Source organism: Geotrypetes seraphini, chromosome 6, assembly GCF_902459505.1.
Source record: "Geotrypetes seraphini chromosome 6, aGeoSer1.1, whole genome shotgun sequence".
NCBI lineage: Eukaryota > Metazoa > Chordata > Amphibia > Gymnophiona > Dermophiidae > Geotrypetes > Geotrypetes seraphini.
Window position 1 is genome coordinate 106,770,060 of NC_047089.1, and position 14,730 is coordinate 106,784,789.

A 14,730-nucleotide genomic window follows, 5' to 3' on the forward strand; every position below is an offset into this window, starting at 1 on the left:
TGTCCCACCACCTCCTCTGGAAGCACATTCCAGGTGTCCACCACCCTCTGAGTGAAGAAGAACTTTCTAGCATTTGTTCTGCATCTGTCTCCTTTCAATTTTTCTGAATACCCTCTTGTTTTTGTTTTCCCCACTAGTCTGAAAAATCTGTCCCTCTCCACCTTCTCTATACCTTTCATGATCTTAAAAGTCTCTATCATGTCCCCTCTAAGTCTCCGCTTTTCCAGGGAAAAGAGCCCTAGCTTTTCTAGCCTTTCAGCATATGAAAGGTTTTCCATGCCTTTTATAATCCTTGTTGCTCTTTTCTGGACCCTCTCGAGCATCGCCATATCCTTCACCCCTGTCTTTCTTCCTTCCTTTCTGTCTCTCTCCCTGCTGCTATCTTTCTTTCTCTCTCTTCCCCCCTCCTGCTGTCTGTCTGTCTCTCTCCCTGGCCCCCTTTGTCTGTCTGTCTTCCTGTCTCTCTCCCTTCCTGCTGACTTTTGTTCTTGTGTGCTATCTGCTTGTCTTTCTGTCTCTCTCCGTGGCCCCCTTCTGTCTCCCCCAAAGCAAACTAAGATTGCTCCCTGCCCTCCAGCACAGCCCTCCCCCCCAAAGCAAGCAAGTTTGCTCCATGACCCCCTTTCCCTATCCCCCACCCCCACTTCCCTGTGCAGCAGCATTTCCCTCCCCACTCCACTTCCCTGTGCAGCAGCAGCATTCCCTCCCCCTCCATTTCCCTGTGCAGCAGCAGCAGCATTTCCCTCCCACCACACTTTTCTGTGCAGCAGCATTTGTATGTTTCTGGCCGGCTCCCTTACCTTTGCCGATCCCCACCTGCGTCGCACAACACCCTCCTGCCAGTCCTGTGCACCATAACAAACCGCCACCGCTGTTGAGATGCCTGCATACACCAGAAGCCTGAAGACGTCAGAAGCTGGGTGCCGCATTCACCCCAAATAGAATATGGCCACGGAACATAAATCATGGCGGCAGGGATCACACTGTTTTAACAGCACATGCGCGGGTAAAGTTTTAGGTAAGATTTATATACCACTTATAACCTAAGTAGTTTTACATTCAGGTACTCAAGCATTTGTCATTATCTGTCCTGGTAGGCTCACACTCTATCTAATGTACCTGGAGCAAAGAGGATTAAGTAACTTGCCCAGGGTCACAAGGAGCAGTGTGGGATTTTATAAAATGTCTCCATTAAGAGCATCCCATAACTAAATTAAAGGAGACATACTCCTGCTTTAAAGGTAAAAACATCAACACACCTTGCAATATCCTGCAAAATGTACTAAAACACCAATGAAATTATAACAAAATAATTATGTACTCTAATCTACTTCCCCCCCCTTTTTTTTACAAAGCTGTGTTTGCCTTTGTTATCGCCGGCTGTGTAACATAGCTTCATAAAAGGAGGGTTATTTATCAAACATATTTAATTAACTTTTAGAAACATTACAATAAAATGCATTAATAATGGTTTGCAGTAATAATGCATTAATAATTGATTGCAGTGACAATATTTGTATGACCCTCTGAGTACACTAATAAATCCCCCATTTTACTAAGCTGTGTTAGAGATTTCTACCATGGCCCAGAGCGCTAAATGCTATGACTCTGCTCCAATTTGTGAGTCATGGAATCGAGGGTAAAATATGTGGATTAAAAACTGGTTGGAGCATAGGAAACAGAGAGTGCGGATAAATGGACAATACTCGGACTGGAAGATCGTCACCAGTGGGGTGTCGCAGGGCTCGATGCTTGGACCCGTGCTCTTCAACATCTTTATAAACAATCTGGACATTGGTACGACGAGTGAGGTGATTAAATTTGCGGACGATCCAAAGTTATTCAGAGTAGTGAAGACACAGGGGGATTGCGAAGATCTGCAAAGTGACCACACTACCGAAAGGACGTGCTGAGGATCGAGTCGGTTCAGCGAACAGCCACCAGGATGGTCTTGGGGCTCAAGGATCTCACGTATGAAGAAAGATTTAAAAAATTGCGGCTGTACTCACTTGAGGAAAGAAGAGAATGGGGAGATATGATTGAAACATATAAGTACATCACGGGACGCATCGAGTCAGAAGATGATATCTTCTGGCTCATGGGACCCTCGACCACCAGAGGCCATCCGCTGAAAATCAGGGGAGGGAAGTTTCATGGCGACTCCAGGAAGTACTTCTTCACCGAAAGAGTAGTGGATCATTGGAACAGACTCCCACTCCAGGTGATAAAGGCCAGCAGCGTGACGGATTTTAAGAGAAAATGGGATACTCATGTGGGATCTTTAAGGGAGTAAATTCAGGGGAGGGGATACTTGGAATGGGCAGACTTGGTGGGCTATAGCCCTTTTCTGCTGCTTTTTTCTATGTTTCTATGTTTCTAATCATGCTCGAGGAATAGGCATCAGCAAGGATAGTGAATTTTTATTTATTTATTTAGTTCATATTTAGTTAGTTTTATAGCCAGGAGTGGGTTACAAGGATATGTACACAGACGTTTTCAGTATAACACACATGTTAGAGAATCAATAACGAGCTATAGAAAATTGAGACAGTTCAATAACACACATGCTATGGGGAAATTAAGAACATTCCTGCTTTCTTAGCATTATACAGAATTCTTACGGTAAAGGAGCAGAGACAAAGAGATGTATTTAATTATTCCTACCTATACTCTTCCATTCTCCTCTCCCATCCCTTCCTTCTTGCTCTATGCCTTTACTCGCACATCCTTTCCCACATCTCTATATTTCCCACATCGTTCACCTGTTTCTTGCGTTTCTCCTCTACCTCTCCCTCCTTGCTTATTTTCCTCTGCATCATCCCTGCCTTCCTTATTTCACCACTTGTGTCCCATTCAATAATTTCTTCTCCACATCCTTCTCTAAGCTGTTCTTGCTCTCTTCTCATATCCCTATTTCTCTTCATTACCCTCTCAATTGTCTTATCTTTATCATCTCTTGTCCCTCATTTATTTTTCCTTTCTCAAATTCTCCCTTCTTATCTCTCCCTTTCTCACATCTGTCATCTTTCCCTCCCTTCTCTTCTCCATGGCACTTTTTCTCATGCCAAAGCTCTCTTAATTGTAGATATGTTTATCCACTGCAGAGACATCCATAGACTATAGGGCATAAAGAAATGCCTCACATTTCCATAAAAGCAAGAGATAATGTTATCAGACAAATGTGTGGCATCATCAAGCTTGAAATCCATCCAAGTAAACCAGTCAATCCAATCATTCTGATAGACCTAGATATAACACACCAGAGCAAAAACAATCAGCAACAAATCATCAACAGCTAAAAACATAAAAAAACTGGAATTGGCTAGAAGTGGGATAAATGAGGCTACACTATTAATGATCCAATATGGACCATGTGCCAAACTTATTCTGTTTTACAATGTTTCCTGTTATACATAGATCTTGCGCAATCAATTGTTCACAATAGAGAATGACACGGTGGCGGTTTACCCGCGGCCACCGCATTTTAGCCGCGGGTCACCCGCCGAAAATGGGGAAGAAAACTAGCAGTCACTGCGGCAACGGGGACAAGGCCATTCACCGCCCGCGGGGCGGTGAATGGTCTTGTCCCCCGCAGTGAGGCATGAAGGATCGCGCGGTCCCCGCAGCTCACACCCGCCTGCCCAATCGATTCTAGTGTTTAGTCAGCTCTCTCCCTTCGTTTGTAGATTTTCTTTTTCGGTGACCCGCACGCTATCAGAGAGCCGCGCACGCGCGGCTGCTCAGTGTTCAATCTTCTGCTCTGACGCAACCGGAAACAGGAAGTTGCAGCAGAGCAGAAGATTGAACACTGAGCAGCCGCGCGTGCGTGGCTCTCTGATAGCGTGCGGGTCGCCGAAAAAGAAAATCTACAAACTAAGGTGAGGAGAAGGGAGAGAGCTGGCTAAACACTAGGATCGATTGGGCAGGCAGGTAGTGGCTGCGGGGACCGTGTGATCGCTAGTGTTCCCGGCTCAAATTGGAAGGAGGGAGTGAAAGGGAAAAGGATTCTGGGCCAAGGGGATGAAAACGGAAGAAAAATCCACAGCAGGAAAGAAAGGGAAGGACAGGCAGGTGAGCCAGATGCTAGAAGCAGGGGGGGGGGGGGGAGAAAGAGGGAAAAAAGCTAGATGGGGTTGAAAAGAAGAGACACACTGGTATGGAAGAGGAAGATAGGGGAAATCTGGACACAGGAAGGTAACAGAAAGAGGGGAAATTATGTGCATGGGGCATAGGGACAGAGACATAAAGGGGACATGCCATGGGGATGGTATATGGACACAGGGGGGGGGGGCAATGGCAGATACATAGGGGAGATATTAGAAATGGGGAAAATAGGAGCACAGAAGCGAGATGGTTTGTGGGGATGGGACAGGGACCGAGCTCGCAGGCTCCAGTGGCTTGCACAAATTACATTGTAACGTGCCATGAAAATAAGAGGGAGGAAGGTAGATAGATAGGCCACGCGAGAGGAGCTGAAGGGTGGTAGAAAGGAACAGATGGTAAAGGAGGGAGGGAAGGGTGGTGGTGGAAAGGAATAGGACAGACATTGAAGGAGGGTGGAGAGGAACAGACCCTGAAGGGAAATGTGGAAGACAGAATGGGAAGAAGACAGATGCCAGACTATGGGGGAGCGGAGGGAAGAAGATGGGTGCTAGACCAATTGGGGGGGGGGAGTGAAGGGAGAGGCACAGTAACAGCAAATGGAAGACGCAGAGAGAAGACACACAGTGGATGGAAGGAATTGAATGAGAAGATGTGGAAAGCAGAAACCAGACAACAAAGGTAGAAAAAAAATTCTATTTATTTTTTGCTTTAGTTGTGTTGATAAAAATTTATAAACAAAGCCCTGCCAGCTGAACATCTCTTTCTCTAGTTCAGCAGCAGGAACTTTGATTTATAAGAAAGGAATAAGCTAAATATTACAGTACTAAGGCTTATATGGATGCAGCGGGGACGGTGACGGGGCGGTGAATGGGATGGCAGTGGCGGTGACGGGGCGGTGAAAGGGATGGCGGTGACGGTGACGGGGCGGTGAAGGGAACGGGGCGGTGAAGGGAACGGCGGTGACGGGGCGGTGCAGAGGATGGTGGGCCGGTGACGGGGACAGATTTTTTCCCCATGTCATTCTCTAGTTCACAACATTGAACCTAAGGGCAAAACCTTGTCATAAAAACCACATTCAGCATAAAATGTTTCAAGTTTATTTAAAAATTTGATTAATCACCTTATCATATATTCAAGGCGATGTACAATACTAAAATTGTTATGACATATAAGGGAACTATCAATGCTACAGACATGACTTACAAGACTAACTGAACCACTAGGGAAGGCAGGAATAGAAATACATTAATTGATAGTAAATAAGAGAATAAAGGGAAGCAACACAAGGTGGGATTTAGGAAATAAAATTGCTTCCTTTATTCTGCTATGGAATTTGTTGGTGGAGAATGCGGTGAAATCAGTTATCTTAGCAGGGTTTTAAAAAGGTTTGGAATGTCAGTGAGCCCAGCTAGATGCGTCTGAACTTAGCTCCTGTCCCTGGGCCTCATCTATCCTTAATTTACCCTTACTATATATATTTTTTGGATCTCTATTGGTTGCTCTTTTTATTTATATGGACAAATATTTACATTGATCTGGAGAAATAATGAGCACTAAATGTTCTGAGGGAAAAATCTCATCAGCAGACTGACAACATGGCTGATCCAACTGCCACAAATGCTTTGTTCCATTCACCTGAATTTGTACAGGAGTTGACAACGGCGGTTGTGTGAGCTTTAGAGCCCCGATTTACTTACCTCTCTGAACAGCTCTCTGGAATTAACACTTTGTTATCTGATCTTTCCTGCTGTACTGGAGAGCTGATATGGAAGACACTGCAACAGAAACAGCTGAGTCTTTAACAGCCCTGCGGGAGCAACTCCGTTCACAGGAAGCTAAATTAGATCTTGAAAATCGCTCCTGTAGGCATAATGTCCGCATTGTAGGTATAACAGAGTCAATTTCAGACACTTGTTTATTGTCACAGTTGGAGGAATGGCTGCACACGAAACTGCCACTTTATCAGACAGGTCGTAAACTTGATAATCAACAACGGCCATGTGTTGTAATAGAAAAGATACATAATTATGCACACAAAGTAGCTCTGTTCCAATAATATTGTCAACACTGAGACTTGTTAACTTTTGAAGGAGCCCGCGTTAGACTGTTTCAAGATTAGTCTGCCTCACTGTCAGAAAAGCACAGACAATTTTCCTCAATTTGTACTGATCTGGTACAGAGGAAAATGCATTTTATGCTGATGTATTCTGCTATACTGAAAATATTTACCAACACTGGCTGGAAGTCCTTTGCGTCTACTTCAGAGACTAGAGATTATCTGCAACTATTATCACTGGCTGTTTCTGCACCCTGAATATTACTTCAGTGATTCTGATTGGATAAGTTTTCCCCTTACTTTGAATGACTATGGTCTCTGTGAAAATTTGGACTCATACAAGATGAGATTTAAAAACTTTAATGTTCTTTTATTGTTTATTGTGAAGGGGTAACTTATATCAGCTGTTTAATTATTATATGTAATAGATGGGGGTTTTCTTTGAATGAATGGTTTTCTTGTATATTTGTCAAAAATATTTATGAGAGCGATTTGTATCGGGTTTTTCTTTGTGTTAGTGAGGTTGTCATGACTTTAAGGAGTGCTTCCTGATTATTTGCAAGGGCTATGTGTGATTTAGTATTAGCCTCTCATATGAATGTTTGTCTTGGGGGACCTTCTGGATTATATGTTTACTTGCCAATATGTTAATTTGGTGGATTTCGACTAGCTGTAAATTTATTTCATTCAGTCGCTAAGATGTCTGCTGGACTTCTCCAGGATTCACCAGAAGCTGGCTGTTTACCTGATTTTCTGTACTTTGGAATTAAATGTTTGTTGGTGGGGTGTTTTCATGTGATGACCTGTATAGATGATAGATTGCATATTAGTAGTGTTTGTAAATAATATCTGTGGCAGCTTAACCTGGATGGATGGGGTTTAGAGACAGGTGACTCTGACGTTCTGATTTCTGAATTTATAGAGATCAGAATATCCGGTTGGTTGTTGGGGTATGTGTGGATAGGAGGGGAGGGTGGGTTAGGGAGGTTGGGTTTGGGATTGGGGAGGGTTCTAGGGGCTGCATACCTAGTTATTTGGGTTATGTTTTATAACATTCTATTTTTCCTTTTTTTTTAGGAAATTTGTTGTTAGGTTTGTGATGTTTATCAGGGCTGGCTTGTTTTCTTGCACATGGGTTGATGGCTGGGCATCCAGGTGGCTCTCTTCTTTCTTTTTGTTTTTGGATCTTTTCTGTTTGTGGGATGATTGGGGCTAAAGCTCCCTCGTCACTTCGTGTGGCGACTTGAAAAGTCTCTGGGGTAAACTCAACAATTAACAGGTCCAAATTACTCTCTTATTTATGTTGTTAAAAGGTGGATATTGCTTGTCTTCAAGAAACCAAACTGACTGATGCAGATCATATGAAATTGAAACTGGGTTGGGTAGGGGAGATTTATTATTCATCTATTAATTGTAAGAAGGGTGGTGTTGCAATATTGATTAGCAAAAGTTTACAGGCCCATACTAAATTGCTTGCTAAAGATACTTATGGCCGTTATGTACTCATCCAGGTTACTTTGAGTTCCTTTAGTTTTAATTTGCTGGCTATATATATGCCTAAATATGAACATATTTTTTTTTCATGAACCTGGAGAAAATTGTATTAGACTCTCTTTAAACTAAATTGTTTACAAAATCTCTCTGAATATCTGTTAAAGGAAATATCTAAAGCTTTTTGTTTTGGGCTTTGAAAAGAAACATCAAGACAAGGATTTGGCAGGGTACAGAGCTTGCTTAGCACTGCTCTACCAAGTAAAACTGTGAGAACGCTGAGAAAGCCAGACTCCCAGTCAGGAACGAGGAGGAGGAGGAGAGACGGAAGGAGTGAAGAAAGGTGCTACTGGTCTGTGGAAATCTCTCTGTCTGATTCCTTTGGTTTTCGCTGGGGACTTGAATCAGGTACTTGATGCTTCTCTTGACAGGTCTTCCCCAGGGCAGCAGCTTCCTACTCCTCATAATGGGGCGGGGGTCCCCTATTTGTGTACTACTCTGGAATTGGTAGACCCTTGGAGGCTTCTACATACCACTGAAAGGAATTATACCCATCTTTATTGTTTGCACTCAACTTGGTCTCACATTGATTATGTTCTTGTTTCCCAGTCTTTATTTTTCTCGGGATCTCTACTTGTCCATAGGTACGTTGACGATTTCTGACCATGCTTTGGTAGTTGTGGACTTGGAGATCAGGACCTGTAGAAATGGCTGTTGGCACCCTGCTTATTTGTTTGAAGATCCTCATTTTCAACAATTCCTGGTAGAACAATGGGGCTGATTATGCTCATTTCAAAGCTGAACATGTTAATGACCTGGAGGAGCATAATCAAAAGGAACATCTAAGTCCGTTTTTGTCTAAGTCGCAAGTCATCCAAAGTAAAAAAACAGACTAGGACACATTCTCAAAAAATACGTCCAAAATTTTTTTTCTTTCGAAAATCGTCTAATTATACGTCCTACCAATCTGATCATCAAAGTCGCTAAATCGTCCATCTTTATACCACATTTTCATCCAACTTTTCGTCCAAGTCAAAAATGCCTAGAACAAGTCCTGTTGAACGTGGGAGGTGTCTGCAAAATGATGGATTGAACACCCAGACATGGCACCTAAATAGTGGGGTACCTTACAAGGCACAGCTGTGAACTTCACAAAAAGGATGCCATGTCATCATCTCACTACAGCTCCCATATAGGTCATGGTGAGCCTCCCAAACCACCTCCAGAATCCCCTAGACCCACTTATCTAATAGTCCTTATGGCTGTAGGAGCCACTTATATGCCAGTAAAAAAGGGTTTGGGGGGTGTATAGAGGAGTTCACATTTTTAAATATCAATGCAGTGATTACAGAGGCTTATGGACATGGGTCCTCCTCTCCATGAGTCCCTAACCCACCCCCAAGATGGCTTAAGCCGCCTCTGTGCTGGACAACTAGGCTTTCTTATGCCAGGCGATGATGGTCTGGAGGCTGAATTTTAAAGATGTGATTATGATTTTTCTGTGGTTTGGGGGGTCAGTGGTCACTGGGGTAGTGTGGAAGGTCTGTTTTATATGTTTGCAGTGCTTATCTGGTGACTTTAGGTGGGTTTTTGTGACTTAGACCATGTTTTACATAGTCTAAGTCACAACGTCCAAGTTCCGTCTAGGCTCTGTTGTAAAATTTTCGGTTATTCATGCTCTACGACTAAGTCTATGCTGGCCCACGTCCCGCCCAATTCACGCCCTCGACACTCCTACTGAAATGCCCCATTTAGCTTTAGTCGTTCAATGGCACTATGAAGGCCTAGGTCATTTTTAAATACGTCCAAAACCCATTTTTATTATCGGCACTCAGATGTTTTTTAGCTTATGATCATCCAAGTGCCGACTTAGGCCGGTTTTTGGACATTTTTCTCTTTCGATTATGAGCCCCCTGGTGCTTTATTGGGAAACTTCTAAGGCAGTTCATCTTGGATGTTATTTAAAAATGCCATCGTGGAAGCTCAAACCAGATGTATTCCACATATCAGCAAAGGTGGAAAGAAGAAGAAATGAGAGCTGGCGTGGTTAAAAGGTGAAGTAAAAGAGGCTATTAAAGCCAAAAAAACATCCTTTAAAGAATGGAAAAAGGATCCAAATGAAGAAAATAAGAAGAAACACAAGTACTGGCAAGTTAGATGCAAAGAATTGATAAAGACAGCTAAGAATGAATATGAAGAGAAACTTGCAAAAGAGGCAAAAATTCATAGCAATTTTTTTAGGTACATCAGAAGCAGAAAACCTGTGAGGGAATCTGTGGGACTGTTGGATGACCAAAGAGCAAAAGGGATGCACAGGGAGGATAAGGCCATAGCGGAAAGACTGAATTAATTCTTTTCTTTGGTCTTTACAGAAGATGTAAGAGATCTACCTGAACCGGAAATGGTTTTCAAGGGTGATGATATGGAAGAACTGAAATAAATCTCGGTGAATCTGGAGGGCTGGGAAGTCGGGGGTAGGTTTACATAAGTCCAGAGGTTTAGGCATGGACAAGTCTAGCAGTTCAACATGAGAAAGGTGTGATGCAGGAGTTGGTAATTCCTGAGGTACAGGAACTGGAGCCGAGGAGGTATTCCCTGCACCGGGAGATGGGGTTGTTGGGGCAGTGGGAGGAGGGTCTATACATTGGGCACACCAGAGTTTCCACATATTTAAATGTTCATTTTGTGAATTACCTTTTTTAATATTAAGGATAGTAGTACGGAGGGAAACTAAATCACTCAATCACTAAATCAAAACAAATGCTAGGAAGTTTTTCTTCACCCAACGTGTGGTGGACATCTGGAATGCACTTCCAGATGGTGCGATAGGACAGAGTACGGTATTGGGGTTCAAGAAGGGATTGGACAATTTTCTGTTGGGGAAAAGGGATAGAGGGGTATAGATAGAGGATTACTGCACAGGTCTTGGACCTGTTGGGCCACCGCATGAGCAGACTATTGGGCACGATGGACCTCAGGTCTGACCCAGCGGAGGCACTTCTTATATTCTTATGTACTGAGCCAAATCAACAAGTTAAAAAGTGATAAAACTGCCAGGACTGGATGGTATACATCCCAGGGTACTAAAAGAACTCAAACATGAAATTGCTGACCTACTATTAGTTATCTGTAACCTATCGCTAAAATCGTCTATAGTACCTAAGATTGGAGGGTGGATAATGTTACACCAATTTTTATAAAGGTCTCCAGGGGAGATCTGGGATATTACAGACTGGTAAGCCTCACTTCAGTGCTGGACAAAATGGTAGAAACGATTATAACAAACAACACCAAAGGAATCCAAAAAAGTCTGCAATATACCAAGCAACAAGCCAAAAAACAAAAAACAAACTGCAGACTGATATGTACAAGATGCAGGCAATATTTATTAACCCAATATTTAATGCAGTTAATGATACCACCTTATTACAAACCAAGGGACCCAACATGGTCAGTGTTTCGGAGAACACGCCTTCTTCTGGGGTCCTAATGGATATAAATATCAATCCTAAGCACATGTAGTGATACATAAAATTGATACATATAAAGGTACAAAATGGTGTGCCAAAATGATAGTGATAAATTGATAATTAATTTATGTCTCACAAAACACATGAGATTAAATAACCATAATATAATTTAAACATATAAAGGTGAAGTATAGAATATATGAAAAAGAGGAAAGAGGAAAAGATAAATTTGAGTGTGAAAATCTAAATGTGCTTACAAATCATGTGAATGGCCACTAGGATGTGCTTCAATAATATGCAAAAGTGCTAAAGGTACAAAAGTACTAATGACCAAAAGTGTCATGCTAAACTTAATTCACAACAGAGACTGCAATTAAATGAGTGAAGTGAGCCAAAAGTGCTAATAATGCAGAAGTACTAATAGCCAAGAATGTGTAGAGGTGCATCATGCTAAACTTAAGTCACAGCAAAAACTGCAGCTGAATAAGTGAGGTGATTACAAATGAATTGGTGAGATAACCAAAAAAGACCTACCATGGTAGATAAGGTATAAAATAAATCGCAATAAAAAAAGATATAAAACTGATGTAAAAGAGAAAGACATATTATAGCCGGATCAGCTAGGAATTCTAATCATATCATGGTAGTAATCTTTAATTCAAAATTAATATATAAAATAAAAAGTTCATATTAAAAAAATATTTAAAAAGTTCATTTTAAGAGAGTTCATATTAAAGATATGATAAAAATATCCACATAAAAGTCCATGTTAAAAAAGTTCATATTAAAAACAGGGGAACCAATCGAATTTACCAAAATACTATTTCATACTTAAAAGCAATGTCTGATGTATAAGTGAAAAATGCATAAAGGTACATTTAGGGAATGTGTATCCTTACATACCACCAAATCGACTATGTTAAATTAAAAAATGACAGCAGACAGAACTAGGTCTTGCTATTGCTAGAAAAAATTAATTAATCGTACCACAGTGCTCAAGTCTAGATCAATCCAGACTTATAAACGCTAAATGTGCAAAATGGGAGGTCTGAATCTTACCAAACATCAAAAATGCAAAATAGAAGATTTAAATCAAGTTTCAAGTTTATTTGATTATTTGATTAAACTCCTATCAAAATACTAAGCATTGTACAATAATAGTTAAAACATTGACAAAAGTACACAGAGACTAACATCTTAACATACATTCTACCAGGTGCCTGTGTAGATTAGGTTTTTAAGCCGAGTGTGCGACGCAACAGCAGTAAAAGTAAAGCAAGGACGCCGCGGGAAGCCTACATAATAAAAAGGGCTGGTCTAAAACATGGGCAGCAACAATTGGCTGTTGGACTTATCCAAAGGTATCTGATAGGCTATAGAGTTAAAAAATGTGCTGCGATTGTTGAAATGAATATGTGTAACCAAAGGAGGAAAGAAAACATCAAAGAGAAAGTCAGAATACAAATGAAAGAATCTGTCAGAGAAGATGTCCAACAAACCAGAACCGAAAGCAAAGCAGGTAACCATATGAATGAATAAATGTTATCAAGAATAGGAAGAAATGGATAGTAAAGGCATATGGACACTATCTAAAAACATGAATCTTAAACAGAAGTACAATTAAACCTTAAGAGAATATGTATATGTGTGTAATGGTATAACCATTTCCACTCATTACTCATTCTTAGCATAGACATATTAAGGTGATGTAGGGAACTGTCAGTCATGGTGGATAATATTAGAGCTATACATGTTAATGTTAAAAACAAACTAACATTATGCCTTAAAGGGCAAGATAGAGTAAATGATTGCAGAAATCATACATTTAAACATATCGGCCTGAGATACTTATATGTATAAATCAGACATAATCAAACGCTCTTAAAATGAACTTTTTAAATATTTTTTAATATGAACTTTTTATTTTATATATTAATTTTGAATTAAAGATTACTACTATAATATGTATTAGAATTCCTAGCTGATCCGGCTATAATATTGTGTCTCTTTTACATCAGTTTATACCTTTTTATTGCGGTTTATTTTATACCTTATCTACCATGGTAGGTCTCTTTTGGTTATCTCACCAATTCATTTGTAATCACCTCACTTATCCGGCTGCAGTCTTTGCTGTGACTTAAGTTTAGCATGATGCACCTCTACACATTCTTGGCTATTAGTACTTCTGCATTATTAGCACTTTTGGCTCAATTCACTCATTTAATTGCAGTCTCTGTTGTGAATTAAGTTTAACATGTTAAGTTTAACACCTTTGGTCATTACTGGCAGTGTCAGGCTGGATTCACCTCTGAGCTCTTCTGACAGCGAAGCTCAGGGCAGAAAGGTACCTCCTCCCACAGCGACCATTGGTTGTGTTCTCTCCCCAATAAGACTCACAATCCAGCAAAAGGAAAAACAATATTCAAAAGCTTACTGCAAGGGCTGTGCAGCACTCCTGCCACAGCCTGGAAAACACAGTCTTAAAGTGTTGCAAAAGCTTTACATTAAAGCTTTCAAACTTTTCAGTAAACTTTCACTTTAAAGATCCCTGAGGCAGCCAGCCCCTATCTCAGCAGCACCTTAACCAACAGTTCTAGCCTCTAGGCTTGCTTGTTCACAAACAAGGAAAAAACCTCTCAGCAAAACTTCAATTTCAATCCATTTCAATTTCCATGATATAAAGGTAATTCCCAGAATCCCCCTCATAACAGTCCATGGCTTCTTCTGTGTCTAAACTCTCTCTATTCCCAGAAATTTCATAAAGCTCATCATTTAGCATTTCAAAATCATTGAGTAGATCTGACCTGCATGTTTGGCTGAAGCAAGCTGCTTCTGGTCCTAGGAACTGGTCTGGTTTCTTCATAACATTTCCTCTGCAGCTTGGGTTGATTCAGTGGCTGCCTGCCTTGTGAGCACTGCTGCTGGCCCTTATAAGCCTCCTGATAACAAACTACAGGTGTGGCTTGTTTCTGGCTAAACCGGTGCCTAGAATGTTCCTGGTGTTGCTCTAAACTGGATCCCCCATGAATATTGTTAGTTACCCCATAAACATTCCCCTAGGAATAATGTTCCCAGCATTATTGGTTCCACCTGCCTCTTGTTCCCCATTCCATAACCTAGATGAAAACAAATGGGTATTATAATGGTCATTACTAAACCTTCCCTGACTGGTTCTGGGCTGATGTGTTGGTAGTATATTTTCATTTTCCTTTGCCTAGCCTTTGGCATAGGCATTTTTTTACTACCTTTCTCAGTCATAGGGTCTCCCCTACGGCAGTACCTACTTGTCCTCTTTTTAGTTACCCTCCACATGCATGCTAAATAGCAAAAACAAGTGCATGTGAATATTTGGTGGAATGATTTTCCAAGGGAAAATTTGTGGATTTTCCCCTTTCAAACTGCTGTAATTAAGGGACATGTTGGCTGAACAGATTAGGTGGGCTGTTATAAAATTATTTTCTAAATTTTTATTGACAACTTTTTTTTTCTGGCATGAGCATTTTTAGATAAGTCTCTGTATTAAAAAAAAAACCAACAATCACAATTTGCTACAGAAGCATGAGTAGTAATTATCATATCATGCCAACTATAAAATTACCTTCCACATTT